We start from the raw sequence: 18,921 nt of genomic DNA, 5'->3' as shown, positions 1-18,921 counted from the left end.
CAGCGACTCGTTTCAATAGCATTTGAGTGAAGATTTCAGCAGCATGTTGAGCATGTTGTATTCAGAGGAAGGGATGATTTCCAGTTCCTGAGATGTTTTATGGGGTATGTGTGCACACACTGAAGATTAATTTCTGGAACAGAGAATGGCAGGATGGAGAAAACAGCCTTTGTTCCCTGAAGCTGGCTCATGCTGTTGCAATCAGTGCTGGCATTCATAACACACACACTCCTACATACACACTGCTGTGAGAAAAGCTTTTAGCATTCTAGTCCCTCTGTTTGATTCCCAACTGGAAGTGATCAAGCAACAGAAAAAGAGAGAGAAGACAACGAAAGGAAACTGAGATTAATGTATTATTTGCAATTTACATTCAATTGTTTTTATGTTTATAATAATTCAAAAACAAGGATGCCATGTTGCCAGTGAAAATAAAATAGTGTCTCTGGTCCAGGCAATAGGTCAGATCCTAAACCTTTCCTGCTCTGGCCCTTCGGTGCATGTTAGATGATACCTGGGGAGTCCACTAGGTTAAAGGGAGACCCTGGTCGATAGAGCTGACATAGCTATCACTATATCAGCCCTGCCCAGGCATGGAGGGCATGTTGGTCATGACAATGGGGCTTGAGTGCTGCTATACTTGAGAGATCATTATCTATTTCAATGTCAAAGGAGTTGTAGCAGCTACACCTGACTTAGAACATCTCTGAGACCACTAAGTTGGCTCTCTAGCCATTTGGTCTCCAGCACAATCTCAGAATTGAGGCAGGAGGACTCAAGCCACTCACCAGCTGTTCTGGTGCAACATCACTGCAGCTGAGAATCTAAGCCTATGTTTTTAACCTTAGGTTTGCCTCATGCACAAAATAGGATTCAATATTTCATTTCCTGATCACGTACTGTAGAATTTGAACAAGAATTTCTATCAAACTGCATTTTTCCTGCCAATTTAGATGGATATATAGTATCTGTATTTTTTTCTTTTATTTACATCTAAAAGGTCTAGCAGATCTTTACTGATTAAAGCTTATAATGGAGTGTGAGGGGGAGGGTGGTTCTGATCTTGTGCAAAGGAAGAGGTTGGCAAACAAGTTCCATGGAGCCCTACAATTTTCTTTAAAAAAAAAAAAAAAAAAAAGCAGCAAACTCCATTCCCAGGAATTCTCAGGGCAGTGGTGCAGAGAGCAGAACCTTCCATGATGCTCCCTGGATACTCCTCTTCCATCTGGCAGCATAGCTCCCTCAGGAAGTAGGCTGCAAAAATCTTCCCCCTGCAATTGCAGTCACTTTTTCCTGGAGAGAAGTACTGAGGACATAGAGGGAGTTAAGCCTGTCTGATGCAACATTAACTCCTTCATATTTACTTTTAACACCTGCTATGATCAGAAGAGTCAACAACACTAAAGCAGTTGCTCCAAGGCCCTGCCTCCAACATGACATACTACTGATCCTCAGGTACCAGACAGAGAATAAGGGTTTGAGCCTACAAACTGCCGAGTACTCTGGCCCTAGTCCAAGAAAACACATAAGCACTTCAATTTTAAGCATGTGACAACACATGCGCTTCAACTTAAGCACATGTTTAAGGGATCGCATTTGGGGATCAGGGCCAAAGCTTTTGGAGGACTGAGCCCCAAGAAACAGAGGATCTTCTGTGATTTAGACATCGGGCATCAGTTCAGGTTGCTGCTGTCCCTGCTCTGTGCCTTATTTTCACTTGATATTGCTCCCCTTCATTAACATGTAGACGTTACATGGACTTTTCAAAAGAAAATACAGTTTGAAAGGGTGCAGCTACATTTTGAGCAAACTATAATTCTTTCAGCCTGGCTTACAAACACCTGTCTAGATCTCTCTAGGGCATATAGAATACTCCACCATTTTCAGAGCTTGGTATATATCAAAGGAATGTGTGTTCTCTCCCCTGTAGCTCCCTGCAGTGCTGAGCCAGGCCAGGCTACTTGATTGACTTGCTTCCTCTCGTCCTTTTGGCAGCTGCATCCCACATTCACAAAGCAGTGGTCTTAAATCTATTCCAAAAAGAAAATGGTTGGTTGCAGCTTTAATCTAATGACCCCTAGTTCCTTTACACATGATTCATAATCTATACAATGCCTGCTGCCAAGAAGTTTAATAAGTGCCCAATTCTGATCTCCTGCCAGTGTAAGTCAGGAGCTGCTCCACTGAAATTAATGGCATTAGAAAAATGTAAAACTTGCTTAAGTGCCTGGGGAATATCAGGCCTGAAGTTTTAGAGGCAATGTTTTACATTATGAGCTCAGTTAACATGTATTTTAAACACAAAGGAATAAGTTTAGTCAGTGTCTGTTAGAGAAACACAGTTTTTGGCATATACAATTTATATACTGCACACAGATTAACCTGATAATCGATACAACTAAAAGACTTATAGTACAGTGCTAACAATTCTGTCAACACAGCCCTGCAAAATTCTATTCATCCAGGTGGATTTTTTTTTTTTTTTAAGGGAATGCAAAATATCTTCAGTTTTTTTAATGTAATTTTCATCCTGTTTGCACCTGGGCTGGTAAATTCTCACAACAATTTTGAAAGACTGCTTAAATATGTGTGTGCGCGCGCACACACGGGCACACATTCATACACCCAAGCCCTGGGCATTCACAGACACACATATATAGTTACAGCAGTGGATGCAACTAGGAACAAAGGCTACAGGGAACAGCGTTTAATGGATTGTGCTTACTGTTCTGGAACAGATTGAACCTCTCCGTGGCCTATGAGAAGACAATGTGAACTGAATTCAAACAAAGAACTGACAAAAGGTTTTACTGCAAGCTACATGGATAAAATAGAAGCTCTCAATTTACAGCTATAGATCATATTTCCAACTAAAGAATGATATTTCCAACTAAAGAAAGATTTAAAACAAACAAGGCATGTCTAGAAAAAGAAAATCTAGCTTATTTATTTTCCCCTAATATAGCATGCTACCTCACATGAAAGCAATAACCTACTTATTTTTATTTTAAGTGTTACTATTATGGTCTGTTTATTTTGTACTAACACAGTAAATTTCTTGTCATTCACAGAAGCTGCTATTCAGGTCTCTGCCCAGCACAAGTCCTTGCTGCTGCGGAACCAAATCAATTGTACTTATACCAGTGCTTGAAAATGAAGCATTCTGTATCAGCAAGTCTGTTTTGTTCTCTTTTACTCCAAATCAGCTATTCAGACATTTTTTCCTTCCCCTATAAAACAGACAGGTAAGGGAAAGATGTTTTCAGAGTTATTCATAATGGTCCTTTATAGCTCATGGCATGGGGGAAGAAGAGACACCTCATCCCTATCTAGGTTCCTCCCTTTGAGGCAAGGTATGTCAGCTCAGCTGTGGCTTATTGCATTGTATCTGATATCTCCCCAAGTAGTAGAGGAACATGAGACCCCACTTCTTCATAGTCAAATGACTCCTGCATTCTAGTAAGAGAATGAGCAAATTAACACACACACTACAGTATGGAAGCAACTCTCTCACTTTGCCATTCCACTCTGATACAGAAACCCCTCTCACACCAGAACATGACTGATCACATTTCTTACCAACCGAGGCTGCCAGATGAAAGCTGCGGTTTGGGGGACTGAAAAGGTTGAGGAGTTAACCCTTAAAAACGCACCCACATGACTAGGAACCTGATGGCAATTTGTCTCACACCAATGTAATTCAGGAGCCATTTCACTAAGATAATGGAGTTACACAAGCATAAAAGGGGACGAGAGATCAGAATCAAATGCCAGTTCTCTACAGATACAATTCTTTCCTGGATTCCTTGAATTCCAGCAGGTCTGTTCTATGTACAAACAGCCATAGCTGTCAACTCTGAGTGCTCTGAAGCACCCCTGGGAGAAGGGAAATAGTGGATGCTGAGCAGTCACAGGCAGCCAGCCATCACCTCCCACCTGCCAGTGGGCCCTGTAGATCACCTCTTCCCTTTCCAACCCTGCACCTTCCACCCAGCCACGATCAGCTGTTATGCAGTGTTCTAAAGGGAAGGGGGAGGAGCGAGGATCTGGCTCTCTTGGGAGAGGGAACTGAGCTGAGTGGGAAGGGGTGGGACATGGATGGGGGGGGGGTGGGAAAAGGTACGGTGAGATCTCGAGGAAAGAGTGGACTGGGGGTAGAGCCGGTGGTTGAGCATCCTCCTCCCTGAGCATTTTAGAGAGTCTGGGCCTGTGCTAACAGTTTTCACATCTTGAATTATCATCTGTAAACTGTGACACTAGAAATACTAGTGAGTTTTTCAGACTCAAGCTCAAGTCAAAAAAGTTATTGCTGTAGAACAGGACTGGGTATTTTTTATTCTAAGTCTGATTCCTCCCACCAGACACCCACATGCTAGTCATTTTGTACTGCCTGCACAACACATCCCCAGCAGAAAGACTCAAACAATTACCTAATGGTGCAGAACAAGCACGACAGCCCTCTCTGCTGTGCCCCCATTTCAATGAGGATATGTGCTGTATGACTCAGAATGAATCAGACTGAAGAAACACAACTGCAGCCTCAGAAATAATAATGACAGTGTACAATTTGGAACAAAGATTCTATGCTGTCTAATCATTGCCTGACCCCTAATTGCATTGCATATTGTATGCCTAATAGAATATACATGCATACTCATGGTCATGTTTTTAATAAAATAAATGCTGTTGCTTAAAAATACCCAGTCAAAAAAATCGAATTGTAATTTGATGTTTAGTGCATTATCAAATTAAAATAGTGAGGGATATGATGAAATCCCTTCCCCCAACACCATTTGGGCTAAATTCTGCCTAGTTCTGCATGGGAGTGTAGCCGTGACATAGTCCAAGTGATAAGGGGACGACATTGTCCTAGGCAGGATGGGGTGGCCCACTTTGTCCTTATTGCACTTCTCCCCACCCTTCTTCTCCCCAGCCAGTGCCTCTATTTTCACCCCAGTCTGTTTATTCCCTCTGCCTTCAAGCCCCAGGGTGCAGCCTATATTTTGCCCCTACTGACAGGACAGCCCCACCCAATAGTCAACCCTTGGGTCACTTTGGGAGAAGCCTGAAGCTCACCCACTTTTGGCAGGGCAGCTCAGTTCAATAGTCCCACAGTAACCCAAGGCAGAAGTCTGTTGAAGAGTCAGTAGATGGGGGATGTAAACTTTTCCCCTAACGGGGGGGGGGGTTGTCCAGGCCCTCCAACTCAATTGGACCCCAGCCCAGGGTCCGTTAGTGGCTTGCTCTCGCCACTCAGTCAGTAGGGAAATGCTAACTATAACACACGGACTCCAACAGTGGCTCACTCACCCAGTGACCATTGCTGCTCCTGGGCTGCTTCCTGCTTCCCTGAGTCTGTTTCACCACCTCCCTCTGCATTCTGACTACTTCGCCTCTCCGAATCTAGTGTGGTTCCCTAGATGCATCCAGTCTCAGTCTCCAGCCTATATGGTAGCATCCTGGCCTTAGGTAGTTGCTGGGGTTTTCAGTGAGCTGGCTCAGCACATCCTCTCCCTCCAGCTGCCCACCCCAACTGAGTTGACATGCTTCCTTTTATAGTAGTGCAGACCAAGCATGCCCAGTAAGATACAGGGAGTGTGGCCTCCTCTGCTCTCAGGGCTGAATTAATCACCTCCTGCTCAGTGCGGGGGTTGGGTGGGTTACACCCCATCACAGACCGATTATTACTTAGAATGATAGACTTCAAGGTCAGAAAGGACCAACATGACCATCTACTCTGCAACATGACACATTGCAGGTCATAGAGCATTCCCCCCCCCCCCCCAACCTACTCCTGCAACAAACCCCTAACCACCATCTGAATTACTCAAGTACTCAAATCATGCATAGCAACCTGGTATGACTAGGCTGTGGATTGCAGGTTCCCATGAACTCACCCTCCTTCCAGTGGTCTGCAGAGTCTACTTGACAATGAGCCGAGTGCCCGGTGCACCTTTTGGTAGGTTAGTAAGTCTAACTCCAGCACATGCTGCTAATCCTGTGGAAATGCTCCTCTCCCAGTTCCCCTCCAGCATAAACCACTGCTCAGAACCCAACTCTGGCTCTTCAAGCACAGATTTGGTAACTTTAAATAAAAAAAAAAAAAAACTATTCCCTTTAATAAAGTTTTATTAGAAGATAAAAGATTATCTTGGGTATTACAACTTAATAATAGAATCATTACATCCCTGTCTCAGGCTCCTATTCAGTGTCATCCTCAGTATCTATGTTCTGGTTTGTTTTTCTAAAGCTAGCCCTCTTGAATACACTGATGCATCTTATTACAGTGACTAGTCTGCACAATTCTTTCATGTATTTCTATTAAGTTCTATGTTTATATACTCCCATGTTTGCATTATATCCTCTTGTTTTCCTATATTTGTCACAATAAAGAGTTAATTAGTTCAAATTTTAACAATCTACTGTGAAAGGGTAATTAATCTTCATAAGGTCACTATTAAATAAATCTGTTTTTTCACTACTAGGAGGAAGTCCAATCTCCTAAGTCATTGCACATAACACAAAACCTTGAGATGTCCTACACTACACCATCTCACGACCAACTGCATCTTTTCAAAAGCATTAAAGTTAATGCAGTGCTTACCAGCACTTCTACACAGGGAAATGTTCCCTGGGGACAGTTATACTGGACCACTGCAGCTTCCCATTTTCAATCAAGAACATTTTTATTTGTTGTTTCAGTTTGTTACACATGGTAAATACCAGCATTTCACTTCTCCCTAAATGAAGGGCTCCCTCAGAAAGATTTTGGAGTTCTGCTCTGCAGGGCAGGAGAAGAAAGCATCCTTGCGCTCTCACCAACTCTATTTCATCATTTTCTTACCACTAAAAAGAGACTAAGTTGATTGTGAAGAACATGGATTCCTCAGCAGTCATCTGCTACAGCTTTCCTTTGTTTCACAGTTTCTTGATCTGCTCTGTTCCCTCCTTCAAGGATGACTACTGGGCTTTGCTTTCTTATTCAGCTGCTATGCTGCATCGGAGATAGGAGTGCCAGAAACTGATCAGAGACTGCAAGTTTATTCAGTCTCCTTCCTGCCTAATCCCAAAGTCATTTTCACATGGGGAGGGAGGAAAGACAAAGGATTATGACAGAACAAACCAACTCTGAATCTTCAGAAGTGTTTATTCTGCCACTTTTTTCCTTCCATCTTCCCCTCACACCAGTCCTCCTCTCTGGGTGCACGAAGCCCCTTGAAGTGCCATTTTCCAGCAGAAACAGGGGCAGAAATGAGGTGGTTACATGAAAAGTTAACCCCAACCCTTCCCTATCCCTTGTACTGCCCAGGCTCAGAACTGTACAGAAAGCAAGCTTCCCGTACTTCCAAAGGCACCAGGCAGTAAGACTGCAACCCTGGCCATAGGGAGGAAAATTCTGGCAGTCAGCCAGCAGGCACAAACATCGATGGGGCAGCAGAAAGCTCAGACATCCCTAGTTTTTATACTAGGCTTGCCTTCCCATGCTGACTGACGTCTTGCTCCAACCCCAACATCCCTGCTCCATTTCCCAAAATGGACACACACACACACACACACACACACACACAAAACCATCCCTCTTCAATCTAGCCTCACTCCTTCTGCCCTCCATGCACCTCCCTCTGCCTTCCTGCCCCCTTTCTTCTCCCTTATCCTCTTAATAATGTTGAAGGGAAATTAATAAAAAGCTCCATGTAAAAAAGAGCCAGAGAAAGCCATTTATGGTGCAAAGCGGGTCCTATAAATCCCAGGAAATATGCTACTTATTCTTAAGTGCCATCTACTGGCATCCTAGATATTAACTAATACTTACAGAAGCCTTGTGTCTGTGGTAACAAACATCCCCCTTCTTCTCTTTTAGCTAGTCCCTTCCTTAATCCCTCACCCCAAAATTCAACAAAAATCCCATGAAACTAGTTTGACATTAGAAAGCATTATCAACATCACACTGTTTAGTCTGCTGGTACATAGAGGTGACAGATGAATTGAGGCAGTGCAGAAGTGAACCCTAGTTAGAGTTCAGGAGACACAAACATTTATTTTACCTTTACAAAGCTCCTGGTTGAGTAGTTACAGATCCCAAAGCTTTGGTTTTACTACTTGGAAAACTAGAGCTAAAGCTAAAAAACAGCCATCACAACTAGAAGGAGGGAGATAGAAAAAGGAAAGCATGATGATAGCGATGGCACGCAAGCCTGGCAAAACAATAACCTAGAGATTATTTGTCTAGACATTAATTGTGCAACAATTAAAATTTCCACCAGCGAAGGCATATCTTACAGTTTCAAAGTTATCTTCTCAAATACTAATGATGAGATTTTCTTCAACTATATCAGTACAAACATGGAATAACTCCATTGACTTTAGTGGAATTACACTGAAATTTACATTGTTGTAACTGAGAACAGAGTGTGGACCTACATTTTAGGTGATTAGAGAGACCAATGAAGGAGATCATTTCTCCTGTTTTGGGTTCTTAAAAGGCTAATTTTTGTAGCATGTGAGCACCTCAGCACCTTTAGTGTACTAAATTCCATAACAGCTCTGCAAGACAGAGAGTATCATTCTCCTTGTTTTATAACTAGGGACCTCAAGCACACAAAGGCAGTGTGACTTTTTATGGATCACACCAGGAACCTGTGTGAGAATATGAACCCAAGTCTCCATTGGGTCCCTAAATGCTGGACCATTATTCCTCTGTAATTAAGTACACAAATATGCACAGCACAGATACCCTCAAAACTAAGTCAATGGGTTATTTAAAAAGGAAATTCTATGTTCTACAATGGCAACTCAAATATTTCAGAAGATCTTAATTTATTAAGCAGCACTACAATAATGCTAACTGTGTAATATAGACTATGGCACATTCACTGAGATTTAATACAGGCTTAATATCTATTGAGAGAGAAGTCTTCCCCCTCCCACCACCAGCACCCCCCACCCACACTAGATAAAAAAAAAATGTTAAGTTTTAGGGTCAGAATGGAACATTATGATCATCTGTTTGGACTTTCTGCATAACATCAGCAATAGATTATAATTCAATATTTCCTACTGCATCAAACCCATAACAGATCTTGGAATTACCAGCCATGTTTTAGAAAGCCATCCAGATAAGTAGAGTTAACAGAAATCTTACACATTATGCCCCGTGGTTAACTCATAAAGGAGAGCCTATAGAGAGGTTATTTTAGTCCTTAAAGTCACCATGGATTCTTATGGAACACTGCAAAGTAGTCATTATCCATTTGTATAAATCAACAAGTAGTCTAGATTTCCCTCAATAGCAGTGGTGTCAATCCACATCTTTAACAGATTGTTTATTCACAGTGTAAGCAATTCAATTAGAGTTCAATCAGACAGTAATCCACCTTTTAATGTTCAAGCCTTTGTTTATTTTGCATTTTAAATATAACTTGCACACAGAAAGCCACCACCACACTGCCACAGGAAATGGAATGGAGGGGGAGGTGTTGAAAAAAATCAAGACTGCTGCAATGTATCCAAACAATTCTAATAGGAAAAAAAGCATTACATGACTCTAAGGTAATGCAGTTCGGGAACAACTTCAGTTAACAGGGGACACTGGTTTAATGATTAAACTAGTCGTAATAAACATCTTGAAATCTTAAATATACCATTCATTGGTGCTCAAATTAAAAAAAAAAAAGATTAAGAAAAAGTCAAGCAAACTGTAGATTCTAAGAGGCAGGAAATACATTCACTTTGATAACTGTCACACAGTATAAAATCCTAGCTCTACGGAGGTCAACAGCAAAAGATTCATTGTTATCAGTGTGGCCATGATTGCACCCCTGGAATGGGTAAAACAATCTCTTCATATTGCATGACTTTCACACCTGCACAAAGCCCAGGTAAGATTTATTTTAAGTAGTGTTTAAATAGGTACAAAAGCCTAATGGTGACTTTCTACAAAGGTCAGTTTCACCCAGTGAGGATTCCCATTTAACCCTCTCTCACTAGGGGTAACAGAAAAGGAAAGGGTACATGATAACCACAGAAGGATATGGGAGAAAAGCAACTAGAAATTCACCTATTTCAAAAGGATCTGTTTAGACAGTGAATTGTCTGGCACGGGGAGAGGCTTTTTAATACCTATACGAACAGCATCTAGCTGCACAGTGGTCCCAGTCCCCGAGATAAATCTTTACATTACTGCAATTCTGGTGCCTATTTTGGAAGGCACCATGAGAAAGCCAGGAAGACATGAATGCATTTCAAAATAATGTTTGAAGACCAGGTCTCTGTAAAAAGATGTGTTCGCAATAGCCAAAAGAGATTAATACAATGACTTTAAGAACTGGCTGCCTAAGTGCACCATCAGTCAAAAGTACAATTTCCTGCTGAGTGGAAAGACCCATGGCTCCTAAGTCACTGAACAGAACATAGATCCTTACTCCATTTTAACTTCAAGTATTAAAGGATTTTCATTTTAAACAAGAAACTGAACTCTGTATCAACTGATTTTTGTAATAAGCTAAAGCAGAACTTTACAGAGGTTATTTTTTCATGAAAGGATCACAAAATCCAATGCAGAGTTGCAAGCCAATCAACTGCAGTTATACTTCTACTGAATCATTTCTTAAATCATAAGGATTTCCCTCACTAGTGTTTCTGCATTAAATATTCATAGGATGTATTTCATAGCTTTTCAAAAGCCAAAAGGCATAGTAAAGCAGAATTTTTGCTCATTTATCCAGAATGGAATCTTTTAAGAACAAAAATTACTTTCTGGGTCTTTTTGCTAAGGTATCCAGTATGGCAGTGTGCTAAGAAGCTTCAGTTTCCACCAGAGGAATTAAAAGTGATTCAATGGGACAACAATATGCAGAACCTCACAGGGAATCAACCTCTCAGTTCATATGAACTACTGTAGTGTATTCATGTCCTATTGAACTTGCAAAGGACAGATAAAGAGGAGTAACCAATTAAGCAGAAACCTGAACCATGCTGGACAGTAGCTTTGAAAAAAAAAAAAAATCTGCCAATACAGTTCCTAGTCTTTCCTCTCTTCCAGTACTCCAGCATTACCAGAGTTTCAAAAGATTTAAAAATCATAGTTTATGCTAAATTTCCAGAATGCTAAATTGGCAGTAAAACTACATGCACTAATAAAAATTAGTTTGACTTAAAGTACTTCATCTCACTGACAGGACATCCTGCCTTATGAATGGATGAGCCAGCAGAATCCAGGAACAGAACAACAAACATGAGCTGCAGCAGCAAGTTCTTCTGTCAGTGAATTTGTTTAATTATATTTAATTGATTTTCAGTTCTGAGAGATGTACACTCTATTAGTTAGGGTGATTATTGGCAGATATACCTCAACAATAAAAACAGACTCACGTGAACAGGAATTTCCCTCAAATTCAAAGCAGCAGGAGGAGGGTCCTACGCTATATTTTTCAGTTTTAAACAAAATAAGACAAAACAAAAGGATAAAGCATAACACACAGTAATATTGTCCCATTTTGCAAGACATTTCAACAGGAAATCCTTCAGATGAGACATCAGTAAAGAATTATCCCCAACACACGTACAAAAATGTCTGCATAGGCATCAACAGCAGAGATGCTGCCATATAAATGTACCATTTGCAAATTTAAAGGGCATATAAATTTACACATTAAAAACATGGATAACATATTTCCATCTACATTTTCCTATAGAAAGCACTAACTTTCTCCTTGGCTGAAGCAGTGAATAATTTGTTTTTCAACAACAAAAAGTGTGGCCACGTTACAAGGCTAGATATCCCATCTAAGAACCCTGTGAAGCAAGAGGAAAGGCAGTGGTTTTGCAACATTTTCTCTGTTTGACACCCCAGAGAACCCTCTGCAGGGGGGCCTCGGGCAAAAGGCACTCTGAGCCAGCATTAACCGGAGTCCTCCTCATTTCAAATTAGCTTTCTTAACTAGACTGATAATTCAAACTCTGGAAGATCGACAGCAGAAGCTTCAATCTTCCTCCGTTATGTAGACATACCCTTAGAGAAAGGTGTAAAAATAATGAAGATGCTACTAAAAAAAGTGAAAGCATCAACTTCAGATCCTTACTTGGCATTGCTTATCTATAGGGCAGCACTTCTGAGATGTGGGGTTATCTCCAGAAAGTCTGTTAACCAGAAAACTAAAAACCAAGACTGCCTCATTTTGTAGAAAATGCTGTTAACAATAACCATGCTGTAAAAGGGTTGAAGAAAGCTGATAAGAAAAAACAAAAAATGCACAACAACAGAGGTTCACAAGAATCAGAGCCTCTACAGGTTCAGGATGTTGTGTGTGTTTGCGATGGAAATCATTGGGAACAAAAGCCAATAGTTTCCCATGTAGTGGCTCATAGGGCATATGAAGCAGTTACTCCTGAAGAAAAGAATAACTGAAGGAACAGGGTAAATCTACAATACATTCCCAAAGAAAGGGAGGAGGATAAGGAAGAAACTTCAGTAACAGAAATGAACTTCAGTAACAGAAACAGGAAGGGAAATGGAGCATGTGACTAAACCTGCTAATCCAGAGGCAGTCCCATTTTCCACACAGATCAACTGGACTGCATAGAAAACCTCAGGAACTAATTGACAATAGTTTTAGCAAGTCAAGTTCATTATAGAGTGATAGAAACAAACTGTCATTCTGATTAATGATGAATAAGTTCTTCAACAGAAAATACGGAGCAATGAGAATATGTCCCTTTAAGGCAGGGGACATAGCCTCTGGGCAGACAGGCTGCACGTGCATCATCAGGGTTAGCCTGCTGGTAGGCTGCAAGATGGTTTGTTTACTGAGTGTCCACAAGCACAGAGCCCTGCAGCTCCCAGTTGGCATGATTCAACATTCCTGGCTAATGGGAACTGTAGGAAGTGGTGGCCTGGCCTGCAGATTCCCCACCTCTGCCTTAGCCAAAGCGATACATTAGAGGGAGCCACAAGCAGTTCTGACAGAGCCACATACACAGTAACACCACATTCAGAGTTCCTGAGCTAAATCTACAGTAAATAATACATTCTGGTCTTCCTATAGTCCTGACCTCCAAACCCCACCACAATGTGGCAAGTTAACAGGTTTGTTATAGGAATTACTGGGTGAAGTTTCATGGCTGTATTATGAGTAGGCCCTACCAAATGCACAGTCCACTTGGATCAGTTTCATGGTCGAAGAATTTTAAAAATAATAAATGTCATTATTTCAGATATTTACATTTGAAAGTTCGATGTTGTTATTGTAGGAGTCCTGATCCAAAAATAAGTTTGGGAGCAGGAGGTTGGTGTTCACAGGATTATTATGGGGGAAGCTTGCAGTACTACTATTCTGACTTCTGCATTGCTGCTGGTAGCACACTGCCTTCAAAGCTGGGCAGCTGGAGAGCAATGGCTACTGGCCAGGAGGCCAGCTTTAAAAACAGAGCCAACAGCAGCAAAAGTGCAGAAGTAAAGATAGCAGGATATGGTAATGCCATTCTTACTTTTGCACTGCTGCTGGGAGAATGCTGCTTTTAGAGCTGGGTACCCAGCAACAGCCACTGCTCTCCAACCACCCAGCTCTGAAGGAAATATAGAAATAAGGATGATATGACCACCCCTAAAATAACCTCGCAACATCTCTGAAACTCCTTTTTGGCAGGGCCCACAATTTGAGAACCATGGCGACAGACTCTCCCTGATGAAATCTGTACGGTACAGGGTAAAAAACACAAAAAAGACCAGATTTAATGGGGGAAGAGACCAGATTTCATGGTGTACAATGCATTTTTCATGGCCATGAATTTGGTAGGGCTTTTCGGTCAGAGGGAAGACAGACTTAAGTCACAATGGTCTTATTGGGTCTTAAAACATAAAATCTGTGACTTAAAAAGAAAATTAGTCACTATGGCTACATCTACACTGTAGACTTCTTGCAGAAAAGCTTATGCAAATGAAGCGCAGCGTGAAATACTGCCGCACTTCATTTGCGCAATTAATTAGCAGCCGCTTTTGTGCAAGAGGCTTTTGCGCAAAAAGGAGCCATCTACACAGCTCCTTTTTGCGCAAAAGCCTCTTGCACAAAGCGGCTGCTAATTAATTATGCAAATGAAGCATGGCAATATTCCACGCCATGCTTCATTTGCATAAGCTTTTCCGCAAGAAAGCTACAGTGTAGACATAGCCTATGTATATTATCTATATTGCAATGTAACAAGGCTGCAATTTGCAGTATATTGTTTACTTGTCCCATCATTAGGCCAAAAGTATTTTTTAAAACCAAAAAGACAGCTTTATACTTCTGGTTTTGCAAACAAAACTCCAGTAATTAGGCAATTTGACAATCAATATTATGTACCAACAAGTGAAAATATTTGGTGAGTGTTTAAGATGTGCTTTCTTCAAAGTAGTAAGACAACAAATTGACTATGCACAGAAATTATAGTCTTGTATATCTTGTCTTCTTTAATAAAAAAACAATCAAGAAGTTCAGTCCAGATTATCTGGGTTTATTGTTCCATTTTTTAAATGAAGCTGCTTTTAATGTTATAATGGAGTGGAAAAGCTCAAAGTTTTATGGCAGGCTTATGGCTTTAAAATGTGAAAATTTATCTGAAAAAATAAAGTTTATGAAAATCTTTGAACCCATACTTGAATAGTGAACACATGAATAGTGAAACAGATCTTAAAGGGTTCATATAACCTAATTAGAAGAAAAAAGATAAAGATACACATTTGATTCCTGCTATACCACACAATGGCCTCTTTTCAGAGAAAAAAAGCCTATTGTTTCCAGCTTGTTATTAAGTTAACACTCTGTCTTCATAGAATCTGCTCCTATTACACCTCTAGAACATTGTACTTGCTTCACACAGAAAATTCTGTTGGTGTTTTCTAAATTATTATCCATAATGTCTTTTGCATTTTTCTTGTCTGCCCTTAGAGAACAGCAACATGCCAAGAGAGTCCCAGAAGTCGGCATTAATGAACCATGACCTTTCTTTCCTAAAAATTTTATTTGCAGTCTTCAATCAAGCTGCTATTTTTAGATATGTTCTCCCCTAGATCCCTTAATAGTTACCAAGTCTCAGCAGATGTGAAACTAAGTGCTCTTTAATATTTGGTTGTATCCTTAGGCCCTATTTTAAATAATGAGGTTGCCATGCTAAATTGTCACAGACTACAAGAGTCTCACCAGAAATAAACAAATTTCTCAGAATTGCAATAAAGCATCTCTAACAACTTACTTTACTATTACTTACGGGCATAATAGAGCCCTGCCTGCTGTAAGCGGCTACACTCCATAGTAGTAGGTAGAGCATAGCAGAACTAGCTGCATGGTGGACACTAAAACATTCTATCAGCAGAGGATATGCTGCTGGTCTACAGCAGGCCCACTGACAGGGGAAAGACAAAGCAGGCAATTGGTCCCAAGAGTCAAAGGGGCCCAGACACCACTACTGTGGCAGCCACCAGAGCCCTAGCCTGTTTGCATTGCCACTAGAGTGACACTCTGAATGGCTCTGAGGTTTGGGTGGGGAAGGTACCTCAATCTGGGCAGCACTAAAGGCTGACTGCCCTTGGTTCCTCCCCTTTTGCCAAAGGCCCCATAGCCACCGTCCCCACACACCTTGACCTGGAGCTCTCTGTGGCAGTGGACCAGCAGGACCCACAGCCAATATGTATCAGGAAAAATTGCACCTAACTGTATGTTACAGATCCTTGAAGCAACATGTAATCCCTTCTCATGTGCACAACTGACCATACCATACACAAAGCAGAACAGGACTCACCATAACCCCTACTTAAACTGTGCCTCCTATAGACTGATCTCCCAATGTAATGTTCTCTAGTAGTAGGTTTGGAATACAACAGAATCTCAGTTACAAACACCAGAGTTATGAACTGACCAGTCAACCACTCACCTCATTTGGAGTCGTAAATACAAAAATCAAGGAGCAGCAAAGACCAAAAAAAAAAAAACACCACACCCCACAACATGAACAATACAGTACCATGTTAAATGTAAACTACTAAAATAATAAAAGGAAAGAAGTATATTTCTTCTGCATAAAAAGTTCAAAACTTTTGAAAAAACAGCCATAAAGTTTTCTTCAAAGTTACAAATATTTCAGTTACAATCAGCCTCCATTCCCCAAGAATTCAGACCTCTGAGGTTCTACTGTATTGTGCATTGCACTCATTATCTGACCGGAATGGAAAAAAAACCCCAGACCTCCCTGTGACCTCTTCCCCAACTACAACTAGATAGCAAAGAGCATCAAAATCATTACTCAATAAATGAAACAGTAAACTCTGGGTAACGGGCATGCCCCTTCTCACTTCTCTGCATGGATCTCTAATTCACTATCCAAATTAACTGCTAATTTTTTTTCAGGGATTTCCAGGGCGCTCTATTCCATCTATCCTCATACTTTTTCTCCTCTATTCCTCAACACTCTATATCAGAGATGGTCTTTCCCCTGAGAGACCTGTGCTGACCTTCCTCTTAAGTCTATTAATGTCATTAATTTATATCCCCCCCCCACACACACACACCACAAGAAAAATACTATTTGCCTCAATAATTGATCAGTTTAAAAATGACAGTTAGATTTCCTACTACAGTCAGCCTTTAGCCTTTTGACATTAACTATAATATACAGGGGAATAAAGACTAGAGAAATCTGACGTTCAGAGGATTTAACTATTACTGTACAGATATTTAATCAGGCACTTACCTCTGATATACCTCTGAGTGGCAAGTTACAGTATCATAGCTTTTTTTCTTTCCTCTGGTACCCTCTCTAGGCTTCTGACCAGCTTGGTGGATCTTCAGTGGCTTGGGCCCAGGGGTGAAAGTAAATTAAAATTTCTTACAGGTACTTTCCTATTACATTCCTGGTCCCTGCCAGCTCTTTAAATAGCTCCTTGCTGTCTTTTGCTGCAGCTCAGCCAGCTCTTGCAAGAACTGTGCACCAGGACACATCCCCTTACTTTCACCTCTGCTTGAGCCTCTGGCCAACTCAGAAAGTCCAAATGAACCCCTTAACAGGTATTAGACCTTCCAGGGTATAGACTTTTTCATAGGCGCAGCTTTGGTCTATTTGAAACCATGGGAAGGTGGGCAGGCAAAGCCCACCCCCATTCTAAAAGCCCCTCCCCAATAGGCTCAGCTTTGGGCTCTTTAAATTCAGCCCTTTATTCTAACTCCCAGAGCCTTGAAGCCTGGAGCAAACTTGATAAATGAGTGAACTAGAGACATCTGGTATGGAAAAGGAATTGCAAGCAGCTGAAGCAGTTGTTTGAGGAAGTTGAGTCTGGAAAGTCTACAGCGGAGTCAGCTCTAAGCCTCCCAGATGCAAGCTGAGCCCAGAGGAAGGTCACCCCCTAACAACTTATAAATAAAAAAATAACTCTTTCATTCAGCTAATCTCTGAGTAAGAATTATGCCTTGGAACAGATTTTTAGGAGTTTTACCTTTGTATTATTGTCAAAGTAAACCTATATCCCCGTAAGTGTGGCAGTTGGAAAAGAAAGTGTGTGGAATCTCTGTAAAAGATCCTGGAACAGGAAGAATAAAGGACAGATCAGAAGCATTTTGGCCACAAGAGGACAAATGGATACAGACCATCAGTCACAGGATTTATGCAACTTTACCTGAGGCTGCTAAGTAAACCCAGAACCACCCAATACACTAGCTTCTAGATTCCTATATAAACAGCGCTTCTCAATTCAGTTAGTTGCTGCTTCTTCCCTGGACCTCTTCCAATATTGTCCCTTCATCTTTATCTTCACCCTTACCTCAGGATTAAGGTTTCTTAGGTTTTCTAACCCTGAAAACCTTGTTATACAAAATGCAAGCAAAAAACAAACTCTGTGCCTTTCCATTCAGTGAGGTCAGTGAGACACATCTGTTTTAGAAATTTGTCCTAAATTTGAGGATAAATGTATATTTAATAGCTATGATAGAAAAAGTTATGTAACTATATTTACAATCATAGCTAGTCATTATAATCTGAATTTTAGCTTATATTTACTAAACAAACACAAAAGTGGGTTGTTTAATACATGCAAAGTCCAAGAAACAGTTGCGTATTTGCTATAGCAATGCAGAGAGATTCTTTATGAAGAACTGAGATGCCTCAAAGTAAAAGAAAACAGTCTGATAGGACTAGTGAGAGTTCTGGCAAAGTAGGGTAGCATAAAAAAAAGCTTAACTTTTTAAGAATACTTGACTGAGTGAGAGGATATAGATTTTTTTATTTTATTTACGTGAAAACTGTGGTAGGTGACAGTCACAGCTTCATATGCTATGTTACTAGAGAAATGCTCCAGCTTCTTTTTTGTCTGCCTGATCTCTATTCTGAACAAGCAGGAACTAGTACTTTAGAACTGGAGCTGCTAGTCTATCTACTGAGAGAGGGTGAAAAGTTTAGTCCATTAGCAGAAACCCAAAATTTCCAAAATGGTAACTTGGCAAAAGACCAAGTGTGTACATAAGGGTTGGCAGAATCATAACTCTGAGGTAAACAACAGTAGTGAGCATGTTAATAATTACTAACCATGTTGCAATACAGAGTGAAAGGGCGTGTCTACATCACACCCGAAGCTCAAAATAAGCTACACAATTTGAGCTACGCAAATTGTGTAGCTTATTTCGAGTCAATTTCGAAACAGATTATTTTGAAATGTGGTACTGCCACCAAATTTATTTTGGAAAAAAATCACTATTCCAAAACATCCCCTTCTCCTCATGGAATGAGTTTTACAGGGATGTTGGAATACCAAGCCCATTATATTTCAAAAGTAACAGGTACACTCAAAAGATGTGGAATGGCTATTTCAGGATACCTTTGGTATCCCAAAATAATGCTACAGTGTAGACATAGCCAAAGAGAAGTCAGCTAGCTGACTAGCTACCTGGTCACAGCACCCTC

The 18,921-nt window shown here is 40.8% G+C and overlaps 1 long non-coding RNA gene across 2 annotated transcripts in view; it reads right to left on the bottom strand.

Annotated features, from left to right (window-relative positions):
• The window catches only part of LOC142829925 (uncharacterized), a 141,254-nt gene extending 124,102 nt beyond the window's left edge, over nt 1-17,152 (bottom strand). For both annotated transcript variants that reach the window (XR_012904851.1, XR_012904852.1), the window contains exon 1: nt 16,723-17,152. This is a non-coding gene — a long non-coding RNA (uncharacterized LOC142829925). The remainder of the gene's footprint in view (nt 1-16,722) is intronic.
• Nucleotides 17,153-18,921: the final 1,769 nt, after the last annotated feature.

The sequence above is a fragment of the Pelodiscus sinensis genome, chromosome 6, assembly GCF_049634645.1.
Source record: "Pelodiscus sinensis isolate JC-2024 chromosome 6, ASM4963464v1, whole genome shotgun sequence".
In the NCBI taxonomy this organism is placed as follows: Eukaryota; Metazoa; Chordata; order Testudines; family Trionychidae; genus Pelodiscus; species Pelodiscus sinensis.
This window is presented reverse-complemented; position numbering and strand designations above follow the sequence as displayed.